Here is a 25500-nt window from a genome sequence, read left to right on the forward strand (position 1 = left end):
ATCTGCAAAAACAGCTTGAAAAATATATATGACAGGAGCCCAAGCGCTTGTCATAATGACTTTTTTTTTTAGAAAAGTGATTAAGCTGCATCATTTTATAGACCCTCAATCTGCTGTTCACTTTGTATTCCCCACTAGAAATTTCCTAAAGTGAAATCTATCCACTTATGATTAAATAAAGAAGAGTCTCCATCAGCCACTTAAAGTGAATCACAGAGGTGGTCTGCATGAAGCAAGCAGACATGTAAAATCTGGCATCTCTTTAATGTAGGTAGAAGTACAGCAGGGGTATGGGCTTAATCACACATATCCCATAGATGTATCTAAGTACTTCAAATGGACACATTAGATTTTATATGCCTGCTATTCTCTGCACTTAACAAATGATCTGTATACTTTGGTATCTGAGCAAAGACTGTGCTATGGTTCTGGCCAAATCCCAGATCACAAACTGAATAGGGCTGATTTTTGTTAACCTGGGATTTGGCTGGATTGGGTCAAAGCAGCACCACGTTACCCTGGGTTGGGTCAAGTCCACTCAGAGCGATCCTGCCTTACTTTTCCTGCAATCGGACCCATTCCATTGACTGGCATGAAACTACTGAATTTGCTGCTCATTTAGAGCAGCTATATAACAACCTTAGGTAAAGGTAAAGGGACCCCTGGCCATTAGGTTCAGTCATGGCCGACTCTGGGGTTACAGCGCTCATCTCGCTTTATTGGCCGAGGGAGCTGGCGTACAGCTTCCGGGTCATGTGGCCAGCATGACTAAGCCGCTTCTGGTGCAGCGCATGGAAATGCTGTTTACCTTCCCGCCGGAGCGGTACCTATTTATCTACTTGCACTTTGATGTGCTTTCAAACTGCTAGGTTGGCAGGAGCAGGGACCGTGCAACAGGAGCTCACCCCGTCACGGGGATTCGAACCACCACCCTTCTGATTGGCAAGTCCTAGGCTCTGTGGTTTAACCCACAGCGCCACCCTTATCTCTTGCTAATTTCACGTTCTCTATTAGGCAAGCATTCTCTGTTTTTCAAGCTGAAATATTCCCCTCACCAACCTATTCTTTAGGTACATTTACACTTGAGATCCTAACCCGCTGCGAAGAGACTGCCAGAGGCAATATGGTTTTAATTGAGCCTCATAATGCTTTGGGAAAGAAAGATGATGTGAGTTTAATCCAGGAAGCTAATAAAGGAAGGCACGCTAGCATTCTCCGACCACATGCGCAATAAGCACAGCGCCATCCTTTTCATCTTTCGGCAAAGGAAGATTTGCACTGTGCTCTGAGATTCCCGAACGCATCAAACTCAGGTCAGTGCTAGAAAACACAATGCCTTGACAGAATCCCACAAAACCTGAGTCTTCCTTTTGAATAATGCATATGTGCAAGGGATAAGAAATAAACATGACATACAGAGGCGTTGAACGAAGAGTCTCAGTGTTTCATTTCTACCCAGAAGTACCTTAGTGCTTTCATTTCTTTTTCATTCCCCCCCTCTGGAACTTGTGGGAAATGAAGAGTAATTGTTTATGAGAAAGATATTTACGGCAGTGTTGGGAAGCTCACTGGAGAGGAGGCCAATAGTGGTCAAAGCAAAATGGGAAGATAATGGTCCATTGAATAACCTTAATATTGCACATTCTCCCCCTCTGTCTTCTTTCTTTCTTTCTTTTGTTCTTTCTTTCTTTCTCACAAGTAAGAAGGAAAAGGAAACATGATTTTGCTGGAAATGGTAGCACCATTAATCGTGCTGGGATGGGAGCCATCGCTAATGTTTTGTTTGCTAAGGCTCCACTTGCAATTCCCAGTTAAAAAGAATTCCAGGGTTAAAATGCTTAGAACATGGAAGTCCTTTGTGCTGCCCACCAAAATTTGACTGGTCCGATGCCTTGATGGAATAGCAGAATTCCTCTGACCAAGTTGATGGTCCTTGCATTAATTCACAAGGCCCTTAAGAACTTGGGTTCAGGATACCTCAAGGACTACCAAATCCCTTATATCCCGGCCCGATCACGGAGGTATCTGCAGGAGTCACCATTTGTGGTCCTCCATGGCTCAGATGAATGGCATGTATACAGCAGGAGCCTTGCATTTAGCATTGTGCGCCCAATTTTACAGAATTCCCCTGCAATCAAGCATAATATACAACACCCAGCATAAAATCAATAATTTAATACCAGAAAATAAAATTTGTTCAGGGAAACTGATGTACTATAAAAAAGGCACAAATTAAACCACAAATTAACACCAGCTGAGCATGTCACTGCCCTTTGCTCAAATGGATAAACACAAGACAACTTATCCATTGCCTTTAACAACTCAGAAACTTTCAGTGTAACCCTGTTCATGTCAGCTCAGTGGCTATGTGGAAATAAGACTAACGCCTAATACAATTTTGGAGATAAAGCAGCAACAGAGAAGGAAATAAGTGAAAGATGATGAGCATAAAACTATTCCATGTTGCTGAATGTCATCCAAGTAATATGTTGAAGTTGGTAACAGAAATGTTATTTTAGGGAGATGGTTGGCATAGAAATCTGAACACATGCACTCCACCCAAAGACATCCAGAATGTTCAACGGCACACTTTATTAAAAGGGAATTTTGTCAAGGAGCTGCCACAGAAATACATCTGCTTCCCACAAAAGAACACACACACAGCAGAAGGAAGACAGTAAATCTACTTGTTTTGGCCTCATTACTTGAAAAGCATGACCGGGTCTTGAAAATGAATTAAAAGAAAGAGGTTCAATTATAAGGCCAAAAACCACAGGCCACATAAGGTCAAAGAAAGCCCCAAAGTTTCCCAACTAAAGCCTCAACAGCATACCCTCCAAGTGTCCTGATTTTCCAGGGACAGCCCCGGAATTACAAAAGCCATTCTAGCTTCTAATTTGATCCCAGAATTGTCCCTATTTCCCCTGCCAGTACTGCCAGTGCTGAGCTCCTATACCATTTTAACAGCCAAAGTATCCCCAAGGACAATGGTTTGTTAAGTGTGCTGACCTCACAGACCTATCACCTCACAAGCACTACAGTTCCCAGCATTCTCCATGACATAAATGTGCTCTGATTGGAGGTGTGGATGCGCCCAAAGTAAAACGGAACTTCCAGTCCAGGTGATTTCTGGACATAGAATGGGAGGAGGGGACACCATCTTATACTTCCCAAAACATCTTGGACACAGAACATGAGCCCCATACTGGGATGTGTGTACGTGTGTGATTCATCTTATTACTGTGTGTTTTTACAACAGAAACATTAACATCTCCTGCTGTGCTCTTCCAGGTGCATCCTGCTTTTTCCTCAAGACCTTCCATATTTGTTTCACCCATTACACACCTATACCTGTCAACATCACATGCTGCTGTTGTTGTTGCAAATAAGCTGCCCCCCCCCTTCATTTTTCTCAGCTTGGCAGCTGGCAAGATCTAACCAGTTACGTCCAAAGAGTTCCAAAGCGAAGGAGAGAAAAGCATTTTTGATCCGAAGCCACAGAACAGTTCATTTTCGGGTCGAGGCATGCAAAATAAACTGAATTTGTACAGCTAGTTCTGTTGGCCCCCTCCCCTCCCCCACCCATCCAATTTTCCCATAGTAAGCAGGATTCTTTTTTCTTTTTTTCTTTGGTTACGCTCAGGACTCTATAAATCAGAAAGAATGTAGACAGATTGCATAGGGGCTGTGCTTCGTGGCCAACAGTGCAAATTACATCACTGCATCAAGCTTTCGGGAAATACGGAGTGATCTGAAACTGCAGAACTATTTCCCTTGGTAAAATGGTATGTTTGTTCACGTGTGTGACTCTAAACAATTGCATGAATCAAAGCCACTGAACACTGTGTTTCATCACTATCCTCTTCTGAGGAAAAGGATCTCCCATGGTGCCAGGAAGCCTAGTAATTCATGCCCTTCCTTTTAAAGATAGCTGTTTACACCGTGACCCTCATTGAACGCAAGAGTAGCTGCTCTAATGGAAGTTGGCGTGTTACCTGTCTCAAGTTTGCTTGAGTAGATTCCCCTCCATCACACAGAGCCATTGCTGTTGAATTGTGGGGTCTGGCAAGGTTCATGGAGTGGAGTTATTGGCAGAACCTGGACCAGGTAACACAGAACATAAGAGGAGCCAGAGGCCCATTGAGTCCAGCATCCTCTTTTCACAGAACCCTTCCATGCTAAGTTTCCACATGCAGAAAAAGATTTGTTGTTGCGAAACATTCCAAAATGGTTAAGTCCCATCTGAATTCTTTCTGGTACAGCCCAGACAGCAGCATGCGGTTTTATTGTGGCTTCCTAGTACAGTGGTACCTCGGGTTACATACGCTTCAGGTTACATACGTTTCAGCTTACATACTCTGCTAACCCAGAAATAGTACCTCAGGTTAAGAACTTTGCTTCAGGATGAGAACAGAAATCGTGCTCCAGCAGCGCGGCGGCAGCGGGAGGTCCCATTAGCTAAAGGTTAAGAACAGTTTCAGGTTATGAACAGACCTCCAGAACGAATTAAGTACTCAACCCGAGGTACCACTGTACCTCAATTATTCCATCTAAACAAACAAACAAACAAACAAACAAACAAACAAACAAACAAGGTAACCTATATTCTAAAGGATGTGGACCTTTCTCATATGCCTCATTCTGGCTGTTGCATGCTATTGTAAGACCTAGTAGTTCATCCTCTGGTGACCCCTTCCTTTAGTCAGAACACATTGGTGACGTAAAAGCTGAGCGCCACATGACAAATCCTTAAGGATTTGCAGGCTTAAGTCTCAGTGTCCTTGAAGGAAACTCTTGCATTCTTCCAACTTCATCCATGGAGATGGTAGCCTTCTTCAGGCATTCTTTATGCATGGGAAGTAAAGGTAAAAGGTAAAGGACCCCTGGACGGTTAAGTCAAAGGTGACTATGGGGTTGCAGCGCTCATCTCGCTTTCAGGTCGAGGGAGCCAGCTTTCCGGGTCATGTGGCCAGCATGACTGAACCGCTTCTGGTGCAACGGGACACCGTGACAAGTTCCAGAGCACATGGAAATGCTGTTTACCTTCCCGCCGCAGCGGTACCTATTTATCTACTTGCACTGGCGTGCTTTTGAACTGCTAGGTTGGCAGGAGATGGGACAGAGTTCACCTCATCGCGCAGATTCGAACTGCTGACCTTCCGATCAGCAAGCCCCAAAGGCTCAGTAGTTTAGACCACAGCGCCACCCACATCCCACCGAAAGTAACCTTATATGCATAAGTGCATTCACTTGGCCCCTGTTGCAGCTGTAGCCACGTTTCAATTTGTGGTGGTGGGTGGGAGGAACCTTGTGAAGTGGGCAGTCTCTTTTATTTTAATAGTGCCCTGCACAAAATAATAATAATAATAATAATAATAATAATAATAATAATAATAATTTATTTATACCTTGCCCATCTGGCTGGGTTTCCCAAAAACAAAAACATTTTGCTGTTCCTCACTGCAAGTTGGAAGATTTAATCCACTCTGGAGGACCTGCTGTGCCTGCAAATTTCATCCACTTTCATGAATATATATAAATAGAGAGAGCGCGCACACACACACCATTCTTAGGCGGGATCTACACAGATATGAAAAACACTATTAAAAAACGCTATAAAATTTGGCTCCCAATGCAATTTACCATTCACAGCAGATCACTGCTCTACAGCACCCTCTGGTGCCATATTTGTATAACGCATTTTTAACGTTATCATTGACCAGTGTAGCTGATTCCTTATATTCCCCATTGTAATGCACGAGGCAGGGGAAAACAGTGCTTTGTTTTTAACAGGGCATGACTATTTATAACTAAGTCCTCTTGACTTCAGTGGGACTTACCCACACTAACATATCCCGAATAACAAGTTGAACTAGAAAGGCCCAAACTGCAAACTCAAGTGAGCTACTTCCCAAAGCTACAGATACGAAGTCGAATCCCGTGGTCCAGGCACACTGTGACTGTTTTCATTACTGCATGGAACTTATCCTGTTTTCTCATGGCAAAGCAATGTCTCTAAGCTTGTGTGGGAAAAGCTTTCTTTCTTAGAATTAAAATAAGATCTGTACCTTCTCTTCCCCTCCAACCATGATTTAGCTCACAGTTAATTATCACCACTTGGTGTGTCTCTGTTCTCTATATGTTTGTATTACATGGGGCTGTGTTCACAGTTGCCCCAGAACCTCTGGGATGTTCTGTGTGGGGGGGGGGACATAATTAAATAAAGAACAATGATTTTTCTATGTAACAGGCATCTTTTTCTATATGGCTTGCAATACGGCTTTCATCCATTGGGAGATCAACCCTGTTATTATGTATATTTTGAAAAACATTTCTCTAGCGCAGTGCCACAGCACTGGGAAAAGCAATTTGCGATGCGCTCATACAGAAATCCCAAGCGGCTGTGCAGCTGTTTTGAATTTCAAGACTAAATTAAGAACCAAAGTTTGTTTATTACTATTATTAGTATATCCATGCATTTTCACAGTGTGAATGGAGGGAGGTCAAGAATCACTGCTGTGAGTTGTTTTCTCCAACCTGTGTAAAGAGAAATCAGCCCTTTACTTGTTTTTATTTAAGTTAATCAAGAACTCTGGCTGCATGCTGCTTCCATAGCAGACTTTATACTGTGTCTTTGCCTGCCTCCTGGAGTATAGCTTTGGCTCCTGAATGACCTTTTCAGAAGATTAAAGAACCTGTGTTTTCCTTTTTCCTTTAGCACTATGCTCATGGCTGCAGTCCAGCAGTGGTAACACAATATCCCATCTCTGCCCAGTATAGATTAACCGTCTTCAGCTGCCCAATCTTCCATATCAGCTGGTGTGCCAAGTACGAATGGAAGAACCTGTCCAGTTATGGCTTTTCTCCGTTTCTCCATTTCCCAATCTTCAGTCCAGCTCACCAAATCAGTTTTCAAAGCCTACCCCAAAATCCACACACATTTCCATGTGTGTTTCTTCCAATATACCCCTTCTCATGCAATTTTGCCTAGTATGAACATTTTCGCAAGCAATTTTCCCATATACAATACATTTTAATGCTTAAAAATAAACAAATGCACACATTTTTCTACTCTTTTTTGTTGTTCAAAAACTGCATGATGAAATTTGGGGAATTGTCAGTTTCCAAGGATAGGTGACTTTTGGGTCATGCATTGGTTTGGGGATCGCACTGTGTAACCAGTCACTGTCTCTCAGCCTAACCTACCTCACACAGCTGTTGTCTAAATGAGGAAGGGGAGAACTATGTACACAACCTTGAGTTCCTTGGAGAAAGGGTAAAATATAAATGATGATGATGATAAAATGAATCATGTTTCAAGGCCCCATTTCTCCCTAAGTGATGAATAGCCAGGCAAGACATCAATATATAATTCGGTTCTAACAAACCACTGCTTTATTGTTTACACATGTGAATGGTTTGGCATGGGCAAATGTCCCTGGTGCAGAATTTGTGTCGGATCTATTTAGTTTAATACATTTATATCCCACCTTTTTTCCATCATGGAAGCCAATGTGGCATATATGTAGTTCTCAAGTGGTCACCCATCTTGGCATTGGCCAGACCGAAACCTGCTTAGCTTCAAGCAAGTGATAGTCCCTTGTGCCTCTAGAATAGCGGTTCTCAACCTGTGCGTCCCCAGATATTGTTGGACTACAACTCCCATCATCCCTGAGCTCTGGCCTTGCTAGCTAGGGATGATAGGAGTTGTAGTCCAACAACATCTGGGGACCAACAGGTTTTGAACTGCTACTCTAGACCGTTCCATGGAAACTGAGCCAGCCATTTCCCTGTGGTTGAAAGATGATCAATTCTGGAGGAAATGCTCTTGACTTGGTACATTTTATCTCAGCTTAGCTTCTCTGAACCTTGGGGTCATTTTTGAAAACAGCTGTTTGGCACTAGTCGAGAGACTACTGGTGCAAAACTAAAAAACAAGAACAAAAAGCAGTCCCACAAATAAACCTCATCAACTTCTCCATGACACTTGTGGGAATAGGTACACAATGGTTTCAAAACCGCCCCCCCCACTACAATTGCTTAGGTAGCCAATGCTGTGATTCTCCTGAGAAAACTTTAAAAAACAAAAACAAATAAACCCTCAAGGATATCTGGATATGCAGCTTGCTGGGAAGATGCCCAACAGATGGTCTCCAAAATTAATTATAAAGATACTAGGAACATCTAGACCTTCCCCCGCCAACATTAAAAGATTTTATTGAAAGAAAAAATCCTAACAATTCAATTTAGACCACCAAAAACCAAGCCAGTAAATAACAGACCAATTTTCATTTGTTTCTTTCCTTCAATTTTTAAATTACTTTTAATAAAGATGAGAACTAGCCAAGGTGATGTCCTCCAATTCTTGTTGGTTTACAAATCCCATGGCCGGTGGTCAGATGTATTAAGAGCTGCAGCCTAATCACATCAGGAAGGCATCATATTTCCTATCCCTACTTTATATGATTGTATATATGTTGTATACATTGTAGGGAATCGACCCGTAAGGGGTAAAAATGTTGACTGCAACAGAGCTCTTGGATTGCAAACACTGTCTACAAGCACTGAAAACTTTTCACAGCAAATGTCCTATGAAAGCCATATTTTAATTTGTAGTCCATTGACCTAAATGTCTGGGAGCAGGTTATCTTAAGGAACATCTGGAACCTGAGGCATGGTAAGTAGATAGAATTGGGCTTTCTGGATCACAGCTCTCCAACTCCATCATTGCTGACCTTCAATGCTATCAATGGCTACTTGCCATGACAGTTCTGCTCTAGTCCATGGTCACCATGAGAAGAGGATGCTGGACTAGATAGACCATTGGCTTGATCCAGCAGTGTTCTTCTCATGTTTTATGTTCTTCTGCCATGCAGCTAAGAAACCAAAATATGTTTGGAGGAGAACTTATTTGATTCTCTCTCTCTCTCTCTCTCTCTCTCTCTCTCTCCCCCCCCCCTCTCTCTCTGTGTTTGATCCTTTTCCTCCTATGAGGATTATGCCCAAAGTGGCTTGCCAGGTGAGGTAGAGCCACTATGCTAGCTTCTCAGCAGTTGGACTGCTTTGGCTTACCAGGAGGGGCTAGATAGCGGTGAGGTCAGCATGGTGCAAACACACCAACAGGAGCACTGGTTATGCCAGTGCATCTACAGCACACAAACCTCCTTCCCACCTCACTAGTCTGCTTTTGAATAAGCAACAGTGATTGCCTACCACGAAGCCTTCATGGTTGTTCTCCTTCCATGGCATGCTATGACCGAGTGCCAGCAAGACGAAAATGAGATGGAGGTAGCTGCTCAGTCCATCCCTAATGATGTACGGATCTCATTTGATAGTATTGCTGTAGCTATTATGAGGCCTAAAAAAAGTATCCACATCACTTGGCATTTAAATTCATGGCTGTCATTTTATCTTAAATATATCCATAATCTCTTGAGTTGTGCTATAAATTCAGCCCCCACATCCACCCACCTGTCGTGAAATGGAAACTGACAACAGAAGCAATGGAAATACCAGCCAAAGAACAAATATAATAACAAACTTGTAATCAGAAATAATCCAGACACTCTTATGCTCAGGTGACAGTGAGGAGAGGAGAGCTGTTGTCCAAAAGATCATTGACCTGAGTGGTGGAGATGATGACACACTTGGGAGTATTTCTGTATGTCCGAGGAAGACATCTTGCACCAGCCCCTGTGCATAATTCCTGTTGGAACTGATAGATTGGTCTTATGGGGTATATGAACCTCCTTTGCAGAGACCCAGCCCACTAATATATTCATTGGAGGGCTGAAGGGACCTTGGTCCCTAGGAGTTGGTTCCTATGCTCCGGAGGAAGTAAAGAAGTTTTCTGATGGGCCCATGCAAGTCCCACAGTGGCCCTGTCATGCTTAGTCTATAAAGAGGTGTGTGAAACAAGTCACAGAGGCAGGAGACAGGGACATGAGATCTACATCAGTGGGCAAAATCAGAAGCGAAGAAGCAAGTTGGCAGCTGATATCCTAGAATGAATCAAAGCAAGGCTTGGTGGCACTTCTTGTTTAAATTTCTATAATTGTTTACATTTCTTTAAATTGTTGTAATTTCTTTATATTGTTTTAATTTCTTTGATGTCATTACTTTTTAAAATCGTTTTATGATTACAAGGTAATGTTGTATGCTTAGCATGGTATGTTTTATGTAGAGAAAACTAAATTAAATTACCTGGCATTTTCAGAAGGTAAAATTAAAATAGTTCGGTTTTCTGAGATAACTTTATGTGCATTTTAATCAAACATAGATTTACCAAGCTGAATGTTGCCCAGTCACAAAAATTATAGCAGATTTGAATTCCTTACACTATCATCAGTGAAAACTCAATGTCAAACGTTTCTCACCTTCAGTGAGAATTGTGGAAGCAAGAAAGGACTTATTCCAGGTAACCAACTTGAACCAGTTATTCTCCTCCCATCCTGTTATTATCTAATGTTTTTCTATCAGCAGTGTGCCCATGGTTATTTTTTGGCTTTCCATATAAAACAGTCTCTTCGGGTAGCACACCGTGCATCTTAAAAACCACATAAATCCAAGAAGATACTTGCGCAAGGGAGTTAAATCTCTTGCGTTGTAATTCTTTGGACTTAAAAAGTGCTTAACTTTGGCTGGATCATGCCAGGAGCACCTTGCAGGGAGGGGGTGCAGTACACACCTGTCCTCCCGGTACCACCATCACCATGGCTTACTGGGAGAGAGGTGAAGGGGTGAAGAGGTGGGGATGTTGGCACTGTGAGGACATGCCAGCAGAGCTAACCCCTGTGTTGCGAAATATGAGTCAGCAATATCAAAAGCAAGATGATGGCCAAAAACAATAACATTGTGAAAAACTTTATGGAATAATTCAAAACATCAAAACTAACAAACTGAAGTCTCTGAAAGTCCTTACATGAATCACGGTGCCAGACTTTACCTGGCGGAGAGCAAGCTGTGAAACTTTGTATAATCAGCAAATGTCCAATTCTGATGTCCAACTCTGAACTCTGCTGAACTGTGTTTCCGGATAGCAACTACTGTTTTGTTGAATTCTTCACCAGCCAATTAGTTCAACACTCGTAAGTAGACAGATATGTAATTGCTTCATTAACTGAAAATAAAATATTCAAACGATGACCTGCACATGCATAACAACAACTTCAAATAGCATAGAAATTATAAACTGTAACATAAAAAAGTTACATACCCAAACTTTTTTCGAATAGATATAATATACATGAGAATGAAAAATACTCTGGAGCAGTGCTCATGCAATTATGTTATCACTGTTACTAACAACATTTTTTGAAAAAAATATATAGCCAACCCCACTGTTCAGCAGAGTTCAGAATTGGACATCAGAATTGGACATTTGCTGATTATACAAAGCTTCACAGCTTGCTCCCCGCCGGGTAAAGTCTGGCACCATGATTCATTTAAGGACTTTCAGAGACTTCAGTTTTGATGTTTTGAATTATTCCATAAAGTTTTTCACATTGTAATTGTTTCTAGCCATCACGTTGCTATTGATATTGCTGAGCAGAAGTAACCCAGCATTCTCTACCATGGCAATATCCCACCGCCTTGTCTCTATCCCTGCTGCTAAGCCGCTGTGATGCTGCTGCTGGGAAGATAGGTATGTGATGCCCCCTGCTTTCCTATTGGCTGCCCCTGGAGTGATCCATCCAAAATTAAGCACTTTTCAGCTTGACAAAGTACAATGGGAAATATTTACCTAAGTGCTCAACTCTTCATTGCAATCAGTGGAAGCAAAAGTGCTTAATTATGACTAGCTCTCCTGGAGAATAATGACATGTTGCGTGAACCATGAGAAGGGGCAAGAGCTCCATGCATGCTAAACCCTTTTTAAAGCACTTGGTTTCCCCCAAAGAATTCTGGGAATTGTAGTTTGTTAAGGGTGCTGGGAAATTGTAGCTCTGTGAGGGCAAACTACAGTTCCCAGCATTCTTTGGAGGAACCCATGAGTTTAAAATGTATGGTGCAGATCATTTCTGTTGTTTGTGTTTTCCCACTTTTTTACTGAGTGTTTGAAATGTGTATATTGGCATGGGAGTTTTAATATAAAGTGATTAATAAGGTTTTCGTTAAGAAAACAAAGAAAACAGATTTTGTGCTGGCCCGCTGGCTCCTAAGATCATGCCACAAGTTGATTATTTCATTTCCCACTGGCCAATAAAGTACAAAGTACACAGAACAAATGTGCTACAACATTAACCACAAAAATGTGTGGCCAGATGCTACTAATTAAGAGAATAAACTCCATCACATTCCTGCCTAAAATAAAATATTCTCATACATCTCCAGCATAATTTTAGGGAGAATGAAAACACTTCCTTGTATTTTGATCAAGGAACACCAAAAAATACAAAAACTTGACACTTCAGTCTTGCCAAGTTTAATCTTCTGCCTTCACATTTTTCTAAACGAAAGTTAAAATAGATGTTTTACGTGAAGAAAAAAGAGACGGGTTTAGCTTGATAGAAAATAGACAAAACCAGGATATATAAGAGATTTGATGTGTAATCACTTCCTGCTGGTGCTTATTGTGCTGAGGAAAATTGGCTGTTCGGTGATGTGGGAATAAGAAGGTGAATTTTAATAATTAACTACATTTTGGAAAAATCTGTTTGGGTCCCATCCCCCTCCCCAGATTAAACAACCATGTTCAGATTCTATTCAGAAAGCTCAGTCTATTAAAAGTCTTGACAGGTATTCCTATTTACCAACAAGAAGAAAAAGTCTGATCCATATTTATGCAGCATATTCCATTTCTTCACAATTGCAACCCTGTAAGTTTGCATTTCTTAGTACAGAAAGTATTGATCTTTCCTAGTCTGATGAATTCAAGAGGGTTCTGGAAGCTTCTGGGTGTGAAAGAAACAAGCAGAAGGTTCATGATTTTTGGGTTATTCCTTCAGAGAAGCTGAGAAGCTTAAACTGGTTCTCTTATCTCTTTCTGTAAAGGTCATGCTGACTATATAAGTAGGGCCAGAAGGAGCCTGGGATTCACTATCTCTTTCTGTCTCTCTTCCTTCTGCTGTGGTGTTCTGTACCTAGTATGCTTAGTGTTAAGGTTTAGACTTTTTATAAGTTATTGTAAGTTTAAGTTAAGTCTGCTGCAACTGAATTTCTTATGGACAGTGACAATCCTGAATGTATTGGTTTTGTGACCATTATGCTCATTTGCCTTCAGTAGCTCTTCTGGATGAAATATAATTGCCTCTGGTCTACATTTTGGGAATCCTGCAACGTGTTTAAGTTTTTACTCTGAAAACTATACATTGGAGTTCTGCTCAGGATCACTGTTGAGTAGAATTCCATGATCTCTCCCCCATATATATCCACTACTTGGATAGTGCCATTATATCATTTCATCACTAGGTAGTACTAAATTTAGTTGCATCTGGGTGGAGCCAGGAGTTTCCTGTTGCCAATTTGTTCTTGTTGTTGGAGAGAGACAGCAAAGTTATTGCCTAGCTTCCAGACTTGTGCGTCCTCTAAGCCATTGTTCTCCAACCTTGGGTTCCCAGATGCTGTCAGACTACAACTCCTATCATCCCTGACCATTGGGCCAAACTGTCTGGGGATAACGGGAGTTGCAGTTCAACAGCACATGAGAACTTAAGGCTGAAGAAGACTGATCCCAGTCTTCTGTTACATCTAAATTCAAGCATAAATACAAAACAGGTGCAACCCAATAAAGGTTAATTGATATTTTAAAAAACTCAATATACCAAAAGTTCACAACACAGAGACTCAAATCCTTCCACCCACAGGCTCAAGTCTTCAAAGAGAGATAGAAACTTTATGACACATGTGCTATACTAATGTGTATTGTGCAATACTAATGTGTATTGAAAAGGCTATTTTAATAGGTTTCATCTAGACCAGTGTTTCCCAACCTTGTGCCTCCAGCTGTTTTTGGACTACAATTCCCATCATCCCTTGCCACTGGTCTTGCTAGTCAGGGATGATGGGAGTTGTAGTTCAAAAACAGCTGGAGGCACAAGGTTGGGAAACACTGATCTAGACCACCGCAGGCAGAGGTGCCAACTTCTGGAAAAGATTGTGGGGGCCCACAAGTTATCCAGACAGAAAAGTTGGGATCTTTATAGGGTTCAGTAAAACCCTACCAGCCCTTTTATGTCACCTGATACCTGCAAAGTGTGTAGCTGCAGTACTAGATAATGGCTTTCTGCAGTGATGGATGCTTGTACCATATTGTAGCAGAGAGAAGGTCCCTCCTTGTACAAATTTCTCTCAGTGTTACCATTTCAAGACAAATGCCAGACAACTAAAGCCCCAGTCAGGCTGGTATAAATATCATTCTGGTTAGCGAGGGATGCTGCTGAAACCCTTACCTTTGCTGTTATTCTTTCTCCGTACCTCCCACCCTGACTGAGGTTATAAAATAAATAAATAAAATGGAACGATAATTATTTGGAAAAGAGAAGAAGAAAAAACTTAGCTGAATAAAATGAAGTGGCAATGGATATGTCTGAAGGTTCCTGTGGGACAATGCATTCTATTTTTACAGCATAGCCTGTAATTATAAGAGGAACCACAGTGATGACCTTGAATATCGTTTGGTGTAAACTATAATTAAGTAGCTGACATCTATGCTGAATAACCACTCTGCAGCGTGATGCTAAAGTAGTGTCTATTTACACATCTCTGCACCAGTTTGTTGCCTATTGATTTGTCTGATTTAAAGAGGTACCGTATTTTTTGTCCCATAGGACGCTCCGTCCCATAGGACGCACCTAGTTTTTTTTTTGGGGGGGGAAATAAAGGAATTTTTTTCCCCTTTATTCCCCCCCCCAAACCAGGTCGGGGAAACCGAACCAGGTCGAGGAACAGCGGGATGACGGTGCTGCGCCTCCTTGTTGTCCCCCGAGCTTGTGGACCTGGCCGATGTCTGTCCAGCGGGCGGGGAGCTCTGCTTCAGATGTGTTCCCGAAGCACCGGGCGCTCTGCTTTCAGGGCGCCCGATGCTCCGGGAAGCAGGCTGCTATCCGCAGCATAGACAGCCCTGTGGAACCTCCCACAGGGCTGCCTAGGCTGCGGATGTGTTCCCGAAGCGCCAGGCGCTCTGCTTTCAGGGTGCCCGGCGCTCCGGGAAGCAGGCTGCTATCTGCAGCCTAGACAGCCCTGCGGGAACTCCTGCAGGACTGCCTAGGCTGCGGATGTGTTCCTGAAGCCTGGAGAGCGAGAGAGGTCAGTGCACACCGACCCCTCTCGCTCTCCAAGCTTCAGCGAAAGCCTGCATTCGCCCCATAGGACGCACCCAGATTTCCCCTTCATTTTTGGAGGGGAAAAGGTGCGTCCTATAGGGCAAAAAATACGGTACCTTTCGCCCTCTCACAATCCTTTCTCCCTCTTTGAAGGTGTGACCTGCCTTCCTCAAATCTCCATTTTTTAAAAAATTGGTTTAATCAAGACTACTATATCAGCCAAATACCACTTACGCATAATCCTGCTAAATCACATTTTTGAATGCTCCCTCAGGTACCAAAACAAAACGCCCACAAGTAACAAAAAAACTAGAGACCTGCACATTTGCTTAATATTGTTGTCTTTTTCTACACATGTGTGTTGAGGCGGGATCATGATGGTGAGTTCAGGGCCTCTCCCCTGATATCCCTAATGTCAATAAGCCTAATCAATACATCAAATCCATTGTCTTTTATGGCAGAGATAAATCATGCATGGGAATTATGCATCAAAGCTATTGAATGGCCTTTCAAGAGAATAATTAAAAAATAAAAGTACAGTCATACCTCATGTTACGTTTGCTTCATGTTACGTTCTTTCAGGTTACATCCCGCAGCAATCCAGAAGTACCAGAAAGGGTTACTTCCGGGTTTCGCTGCATGTGCACAAGCACCAAATTGCGCCACACACCTGTGCAGATACAGCACTTCAGGTTGCAAACAGGCCTCCGGAATGAATCCCGTTCGCAACCAGACGTACCGCTGTAGTCTGTTGTACAAATGGAAAGGGGTGCCAAGTAAGCTCTTCACTTGAGGTGTGATTTGATACAGGACCAGTTTTAGATTCACTTTTTATTTCTAACCAATACAAAAGAGAAATTTTCAACTATTATATCTGAGGTGTTTCTAGAGGTTGACCCTCCAAGGCACATATAGGATGTGCCTTGCTCTGACATCTTTTAAGGAGCCTCGGATAAAATTGGTGTTGGAGAAAATAAGAAGATAGCCTCCAACATTTCTCAGATGACAATAAGTACATCCTATTCAATAATAATAATAATAATAATAATAATAATAATAATAATAATAATAATGCCCCACCCATCTGACTGGGTTGCCCCAGCCACTCTGGGCAGTTTCTAATACATTAAAAAATAACAAAACATTAAACACTAAACAACTTCCTTTGCTAAACAGGGCTGCCTTCCGATGCCCTCTAAAGGTTGTATAGTTAATTATCTCCTTGGCTCAAGGGGTTGTATAACTCCATACCCTCCAACATTTCTCCAATGAAAACAGGGGGCATCCTAAGGAAAAGTGGGACATTCCAGGATCAAATCAGAAACTGGGATGGCTTCTATAGATCTGGGACTGTCCCTGGAAAATAGGGACGCTTGAAGGATCTGTAAGTACATCCCAAACCATAAGAGTGTTGGCATGCATCCAAAGAAACGGGGGCAATTGGCAGGCCCCCAGCTGGCTCCAACCCACTGGCCAGTGTGCCAGGTGAACTCTGGTCCTTGGTGCAGCATAAATCTGCAACACAGGCTTTAGAAGCCTGTGCACACTATTCAGCAGAAGTGGCACAAGAGGCTGTGTGAGTACCTTTACAAGCAGGTTTATTCAGCATAGATCAGGACAAAAGGAAACATGTCTGATCTCCTTTGTGTACAAAGCAAAACAGAAAGCTATACACAAATGGAAGTTCCCAGCATGCAATGCTGGTGTGTGTTACAGACGTGTGACACGCAACAGTCCCAGGACTGTTCCTTAAGGTGGAAAGGAATTCTCAACAAAGAGAACAAGGAAAGCACTGGTGGATCAGACCAATGGCTCGCCTAGTTCAACACCCTGTTCCTACAGTGGCCAACTAGGTGCCTATGGGAAACACACAAGCAGAACCCGAGTGCAACAGCTCTCTGCCCAGCAAGCAGCTGGTAAACAGAGGTTTACTGCCTCTGACAGTGGAAGTAGAGCCATGATTGGGCAGGCATCACTACAAGCCATGATTGGGCCATGATTGGGCAGGCATCACTACAAGCAGCTGCTTCTCTGGTCATGTAAACTAATGGCCAATACCCCAATTCTTTAAATATTTTGCAAGCTCATAAACCTATCACAAACATTCCCAGAGGTTGAAAAAATAAATATTTAACAATATAAAGTCCACTTCCTTCCTAGTATTCCTCTTACGAGCCTACCTTTTGGCTGAAGGAGCAGTTACACTGGAATGTTATGGATTATCTCCAAAGTGCCTGCAATGCCCCTGGAATGTCAATGATGCTCCAGGTCTTTTCTACTCCGTTTTTTTTTTTTTGTTTTTTTTTGCCTGGCAGGAACAACAAACTGTTTCATGTTGTCCCAGTTTCTGAACTTGCTGAGCATTGTTTCTTTTAGACATTGAGAGGCAGCAGTTTCTCCTTTGGTTGGCAGTGCCATTCCAATCCGCAAGCAGGTTCAGGAGCATTCAGTTGGAGGGTCTGCCATGAAAACAGCACCAAAGGAATTCCTCCCCCATCCCTGCAGGACAGGTATTATATTGTTTTGCACGACATGCAGATATCTCAATTCAACATTCAAGCACAACAGAGTAGCAGTGCTCTGTTATAATATAGTGTAATAAACACATTCATGTTAGAATTCCTGCTCCGTGATTGCAGTCATGGGATTTTGTCTTTCACATGACGTGGTATGTTTTGACTCCACAGAGTGGGAAGTGACGGAGACAGGAGGTTTGTGTTACTGTGTTCTGTGAAGTGGGACTATTGTCCTTTGTTCTTTTCCTCTTTGCTCTCTGATGCTAGAGAGAGTTGGAGCCATGTTGCAGTGCTCCGTGTGTGTTTATATGTAAATAAAGTAGATTAGCCAAAATGCTGAGTTGCTGAGGTCTGTCACGCAAAGTGCACAGACTCTGCGTATCCCTGAGTGTGCCGATGTCTGTTGGCATTGATCACTGTGATGTTCGGGCAGAAGAAAGCTTTTGAAGCTCCTGTACGATCTACCAAGAGGGAGAGAACATGCCAGTCGGGCATGTGTCTCTACCAGGGTCCTACTCAAGTGTAAGCTGAGCTCCTGACAATTCATGACTTTTGATTTGGAATGTATGAAGGCATATTTCCCCCTTCCATCCTCTATTAGTCGCATGCGGCAGCGCATCCATTCTGCTGCAGTTTGTGTTCTGCCAAAAACTACATTATTTGCCGCACTGTCCACTGTGGAAAGATTACGTAACTTGCTTAATTTGCATAATTAATTGCATAAATTGTGTAATTATTTCATCATTACATTTTTCCACTTTTTTCTGTTCAGACGAAAAATAATGCAATCGGGGCAGGGAGTCACATTACATATCATTTGCAGACTGAAAGGAATAACAACAAATACTGATCACATTTGCTGGATTTATTTCCATTCTGGACATGGGATGAATAAATGAACACTGGCAATTTCTGCTTCCATTTCCATTAGAATTCTCCAACATCACTCTTCACGATCCAAGCTGGGAAGAGAATGGATGCGTGGATCCACAGCTATCCCAGAAGGTAACGTCTAATATCTGAGTACATGATCCAGCCACCTGATGAAGAATGGTTTTCTGCAACAATAGAACACTACTTTTCATTAGGTGGCAACCTGAAGGTTGTGTTTCCTCAGAGAAAGAAAAGCCTGTCAAGACATTTTCAAATTACCATCTCGTGATTTCAAAAAGAAAAGCTTTCAAGAGTTTCAAGCTATTGTGATGCAAGAAAAGGCAAATGGTTGAGTGCAGTGACAGCATGCAAAGAAGGGGGGGGGGGAATGGGTGCACATCAGTATCACTGAAAGGTTTATTGTTGGGAATTCACAATATGGACAGGCAACAAGGATGGAACACTCCTGTTCAGGGTTGCAGCCAGCCTGCCTTGTCTTCTTCCAGGATATTCTATTCCATTTTTCCTCCTTCTTGATTTTCCACATCATACCTTCCCTGCTGCCAACACACAACCGTCTGTCAGAATATAATAATAATAATAATAATAATAATAATAATAATAATAATAATAATAATAATTTATTTGTACCCCGCCCTGATGAACAGTGTCTTGCAGTAAATAAAAAGAAGCACGCAGAGTCAAAGATCCACAGTAAAAGAAAAACTGAGGCAAAAACTTTGTTCCATGCAATATACAAGCAGAGTAACAGAGAGCAAAGAGCAGCTCGCTGAGCCCAGGAATTTATCTCTCCTGGCTCCACATGACCCTGAGTTAGTCAAAACAATATGAACCTTCCAGAGTCTTCCAGTACATTCCAGAATCTTCTAGAAACTTCCAGTATTTTCTAGTTTCTGCCCTCAAAGACCTCAAGCATGACATGCCCATCTAGCTGGGTTTCCCCAGCCACTCTGGGCGGCTCCCAAGAGAATATTAAAAACACGATAAAACATCAAAATGTGGACCATTCCATGCTAGCTAAGCATGCTCAGACCTCCTTGGGCAGTTTTAGGTTCCACCCCTATTTATTAAGTCCCTTTTGGTGTCCCTTACTACCTGGAAACAGAGACAAAGATGCTGGACCTGGAAGGACATGTGGGAATTAGAGGAGGCTAAGCTCTGGAACAGGAAAGAAGAGAAGGGATTGGACACTGTTGGGAATAGCCATTACCAGCACCAAGTTTTTAGCTTCGCAACTTAAACGTTAGCCTCTTCTGTAAGGAATCTGAAATAAAAAGCTTAGACCTCCAGGTCAAACCGTGAGATCTGGCAGCCCTTGGTACAACTGATAGCTCTTTTGGCTCTGACAGTGTCGACACTGCCTGAGAAATGACACTCAATTATAGCATGGCAAATCCAGTTCAAAACTACATAGGGAGAGGGGGGAAATGGAAGGAGGGTAACAGAAAGAGGAAAGAATGTGATTGTACAACTGCTTCTGCATCAGGATTTAATACTCCCATGGTGACTCAATCAGTCGGCATCATTCACTCTGTATCTATCTTTCATCTATCTATATCTATCTATCATCTATCTATCATCTATCTATCTGTATCTATATCTATCTATCTATCTATCTATCATCTATCTATCTATCACCTATCTAATCTATCTATCTATCTATCTATCTATCATCTATCTATCTATCATCTATCTATCTATCTCCTGCTGTTTTACAGCTACTTTTTGTGAACCTGAACAAGAAGATAAGTGAGCACATTAAAAGCTGGAGCATTCTATTTGTATATTTTTTAACATCAGACTGAATCTGACAGTAATTGCTTCTTTCTTCTTCTTTCTTCCAAACCCACTTTGTTGGCAGGAAAATCTCTCAGATGTGAAATTGCATGTTCTGAAGCAAAATATGTACTGGTGTTCACTCAAATTACAGCAATCTTTAGTTTCTTGAGTGGTTGATTTTGCTTGCTTTTATATATATTTTAGGGCTGTATCATATTGTGCTTTTTCTGACAACAGAGGTTGATCAGAAAAGCAAGCAGCCTCTCATGAATGGATGGTAGTGGCGGGGATTTCTGCTCTGTTTATAGCAGGTCAGGCAACTTAAAAGGTCCATTGTGCCCAATGGGCCTTACTCCCAGGTAAGTGTGCGTAGAACTGCAGCTGGAAGTGCAGGGCTTCCCAGCACGCAGGTTGTTGCTCCTTACTGGGAAAGGGAGGAGTGAGGTTGTGTGTTATACAAATCTACCACAGTTTGGAACATTGTATACTGTTTTGGTCACCTCAGCTCAATATATATATATAAAATCATGTTTGGAAAAGTTCAGAAAAGAGCCAGCAGGACCATCAAAGGAATGGAGTGATTTCATACCCTCCGAGACCTCCTTCTCTCAGACCTTAGTCTCTGTAGCTCGGGAGACATCGGTGGTTCTCTCAGACCTTAGTCTCTGCAGCTCTGGAGACGCAGCTGCCTCAGCCTCCCCTGACCAAACCAGTAGTAGAGCAGCTGTAAGTGCTGGCCCAGCTGAAGGCAACAAGGTAATCCCCACATCTGGAGCCAGGGCAGGCTCAGGCCCCTGACTCGGCCCAGCTGGTGTTGGTTGCAGGGGAACCTGTGCAGACTGGGACTCTTCAGGATCAGGCCCCAGACTAGGTTCAGATCTGGTGCAGACTGAGTCTCCTCTGGTTCCGAGCCCGAGCCTGAGTCCCAGGCCATCACAGACAGTCCCAGAATCACGAAAGTCATCCTGGCTTCTGATTTGATCCTGAAATGTCCTTATTTTCCCCACCAACACAATCAGCCCTGAGCTCAGGGAGGAGGATGAGCCAGCTCCTGTCCTGAGCAATTGTGGTAGTGGAAGTGGCAGCTGCGAGGGAGCACCCCATTGCCTCTCCATGGCCACTGCTCCTGGCTTCCTCCCTTGGGCAGCTCATAGTGGCTACTGGAGACCAGTTAAGGAGGAGGAGAGGCTGTTGCCACTGAGACCCTAGCCTCACATGTTACACATGTTACACTGGCTCTGAGGTGCAGTCAGAGAGCAGAGCTACCCTGGCGGGGGGGGGAGTGGGAGCAGAGTGCAAGGAGTCTTGTTTTTTTGTTTAAAAAAACCAACAACAACCAACAAACACCACTCTGTGCATCCGCCTCTAATCTTGCCCCTTTCTAAAATTTATTTATTGGTGTGTGCTTTTCTTTTTGCAAATCTACCTAAGAATAAAATGGGGACTAAGCCGTTTTCTCAGGATATTGGAGGACACGGGTGCTGTGTGTTGCTGGTGGCGTGGTGGCGGCATTCGCCCTTCTTCTGAAAGGAAATGCTCTGTGGGTTGGGGGGCTACAATGGAGGTGGGGTGAGGAAGGTCAGTGTGGGGGCAGGGAGTGAGAAATGCACCATTTTCATCTGAGGAATGTTGGAGGGTATGGGAATTGGTTGAGTATGGGACTTTTTAGTTGAGAGAAAAGGCAAGTAGGATCATGCATAGCATGGATTTTTTTCCTCCCTCTCTCATATAACACCAGTAACTTGTGGACTTCCATTAAAGTTGAACGTTGGAAGGTGCTGGACTAATAAAAGAAATAACTTTTTCACCCAGTGCATGATTAAATTAAGGAATTCTCTGCCCACCCTCATCAATACACTTCCACTGAGCATATGAAAGGAGCTTGTGTTTTTGACTTCTCGTGTTTCTTAATCAGTCCTTGGTTCCAGGAAATACTAATTCAGAGTGCATCTCTCTGGTCTAGGGCTTATACTTTAAATTCCCAATGTTAACATTGGGAGGAAGTCACTCCGTTGCCGCAGGATGTGTGTGTGTGTTATAGTGCTGGTAGCATACTGTAATTATGCCAGACTAATGGCATCACATGCTTTCTGAGGGGTGCCCAGAGACTCCACTCACTTCAGAATAAATGCAGAGGACCCCATCAAACTTCCATCCCAAAAGCCTGTTTCATTGAGCTGAATTATCAAGCCCCATTATGCAGTAAACAACTGCCTTAGTTTACAATGCCACGGCAGGTAATTGCCAGTTGAGAAACGATTTCTTGTTTATAGGAACATGCAGTACAATGGCCAGGGAATCAGAAACAAAACACAAGGCATGTATTAAATCATCTTGATGACATTAAGCACACACAAAGTGAAAATATTCCCCAAGGGATGCCTCCATAAAAGGAAACTCTGACCGGAGGAGGCATGACCTTAAAACTGCATGGATTAATTGTTCTTAAAGGTGCTAAGGCAAGTTGTAAGAACTTGCAGTGATATGCCAGAGAAACCGCAAGAACACTAGAAACCTTGAACAAAAATCTAAAAGCAGACACAGCCATTAGAGATTGGGCAGTTTTAAAGAGCACTTTTTCTATAACTGAAGAGCCTTGCCATTTATATTTTTATTATCCCTTGAAAGGACAGTGTCTCAGACTGTTTTAAAGCCACAAGCTGAGCTTCCTGTTTATCCACAGCAAATGTGAGCCTCAGTGAGTCACAAGGATTGTCATTTTGCAGGCCCAGCATAAACAGCTCTTTCCCCAGATAGCATCCCTCAATTAGTTGTTTGTTGAATGAGCCAGTGCACACTTCCACGGGGAATAAGCCCCCACTGAACACAGGCTAACTTACGAGTAAACAGATGTATGGTTTGGACTACAATAAGCCAAATGAAATTGTGCCCATAAGCAACTGGGGGGGGGGGGAATCCTCCAGAAATAATTAGCCCCACTAAGATGACTCATTGGGATGCTTGGGATTTTGTGTTATTTAAATTCTCCAAACCACCTGGCAGGTTGTTGGCTTACCAAGCAGTTGCATGTACACTCTTGCAATTTACCGATCAGCAGAGACCGCTTGGTAATCAGTAGAAATTGCAGCGGGTTGCAGAGGATTCTGGGTATTCCTGCCAATAATTTGAATTCAGATCAACCAATCATGGCTGATCTGAGAGGAGGGGCTTTGGAAGCGGACCTGTCTCCACTCAGTTCTGCCTCCACAGCATATATACTTGCTGCATTGAGTGTGGGCAGCCCATTTGTCAATGGACACCCCATCTGCCCACCCTCTATGTCTGGGCCTGGCCTGCCCAAAGGTAAGCAGGTAGGGCACATGCATGACCTTGCTGTGGAATTCTCAGTCACCATATTGGGGGCCAGAGAGGAATTTACCTGCAGACAAATTGGGCTCGTCTGTAGCAACTGCCACAACTTTATGGTGGAAAAGGGGATTGGGTGGGATCCTTAGTCTAAACTCGAGCAACTTTTCAGGATAGCCCAATAAAGGAGTCCAGGGGGGAAAGTATATGCCTGAAGGCTTAAACAAGGGCTAAGAGGCCACAGGACTTCACAAATGGCATCCTGGTGGGTTTGAAACATTTGATTTGAGTCATAGGGGACACCCTTAAACCCAGGAACGACCCTGGTGAAATAACCAACCAGCAACCGAACTGGTTTATTTAGGATACATATCCAAGTCTACTGACATCTGTAAGCAATAAAGTTGTGGCCATTTTGACCCAAAGCTGCTGTCCTGTCTTTCTTGCTGCTTCTACGTCCCCTGTGCCCCTGGCAATCAGGGGGCTCCCTGCACCTTGGTCCACAAATAGTCACTTTATTAGCCTGGTAATGGAGTGCACTGCATCACGTACACTTTTGGTGCGAAATCCTCCCTTCTGGAAGCACAACTGTAGCCCCATGTAATAACTAACATAAAGTGCTTCCAAGTGAATTGTGCTTGAGTTGTGAGTATGTGTGAAAACGCCTTTCTTTCTCCATCTGGGTGTGAGCCCTTTTAATTAAAAGGTGATGAGGACACTGCTATATTTCATGTGCACCCTGGGACAGTCATTTCCTTCCCCCCTGCCAGGCACTCGGTCTGAGCATATAAATATTTAGATATAATGCAAGTTTCTACATCTATCGTCACATTTCCAGAGAGATCTGCTTTCCATATTCATTTCTAACAACTTCTCAAAACACTGCCGCTAGGATTATCGACTGTTTCGAAACAGCTCAATGAGCTAAATCTGCCGTAGCAAGGAAGCCAAGTAAAGCCATAAAAAAGAGAATGTATGTGTGAGAGAATGTATGCATGCGATGGTGGGGAAGCATATGAATCTTTTGTGCGCAGATGTGTGCATGCGTGTGTCTGAATGGCTCCACTCATCACAAGCTCAGGCCCCACCCACTGCTAGCCCCAGATATAGAATCATAGAATCACATAATTGTAGAGTTGGAAGAAACTCTGAGGGTCATCTAGTCCAGTCCTCTGTAATGCTGGAATTCTGCTCACAGATGTCCCTGGGTGGACTTGAACCACCAACCTTCTGGTCAACAGTCAGATGCACTATTGGAATGGGAGACCAAGGACGAATTGGTGAAGGAGGCAATGATTCATTGGGTGTCTGATTTTAGATATAGCTTAGAATTATCAGCATAGGGGAAATTATGGAACAACACAATAAAATTCCCAACATGTTATGCAACCAGAGAAAACATCCAAAAAATGATCTTCAGATAGCATCTACCACCCAGAAAACTGGTTCAAATGTAAAAAAAGAGGATGAAACTTATGTTGGAAATGTTTAGAGAAGGAGGGCTCGTTAATCCACATGTGGTGGCAATGCGAGCTCACCAAAATAATAATACTGGGGAATGATTTATGAAGAACTAAACAAGATGCTTAAATGTTCCTTCACCAAGAAGCCAGAAGCATTCCTGTTGGCTATAATAGGACAGGAAATTCCAGATAAAGTAAAAAAACAAAACCTCTTCCTTTCCGCAACAGAAGCAGCAAGGGTACTGTACGCTAAAATGTGGAAGGGGAGGGAAACCCCAA

General features: G+C 42.8%; 1 protein-coding gene and 1 long non-coding RNA gene across 2 annotated transcripts in view; one reads left to right on the forward strand and one right to left on the reverse strand.

The window, feature by feature from the left end:
• The window catches only part of PDGFD (platelet derived growth factor D), a 154544-nt gene that overhangs the window by 64591 nt on the left and 64453 nt on the right, over positions 1–25500 (reverse strand). The window lies entirely within an intron of this gene.
• Positions 3084–3554, forward strand: LOC309340216. Its single transcript, XR_014155864.1, has 2 exons — positions 3084–3122; positions 3292–3554. It is a non-coding gene; the product is annotated as an uncharacterized lncRNA (long non-coding RNA).

Source organism: Podarcis erhardii, assembly GCF_964252035.2.
Source record: "Podarcis erhardii genome assembly, chromosome: 4".
In the NCBI taxonomy this organism is placed as follows: Eukaryota; Metazoa; Chordata; class Lepidosauria; order Squamata; family Lacertidae; genus Podarcis; species Podarcis erhardii.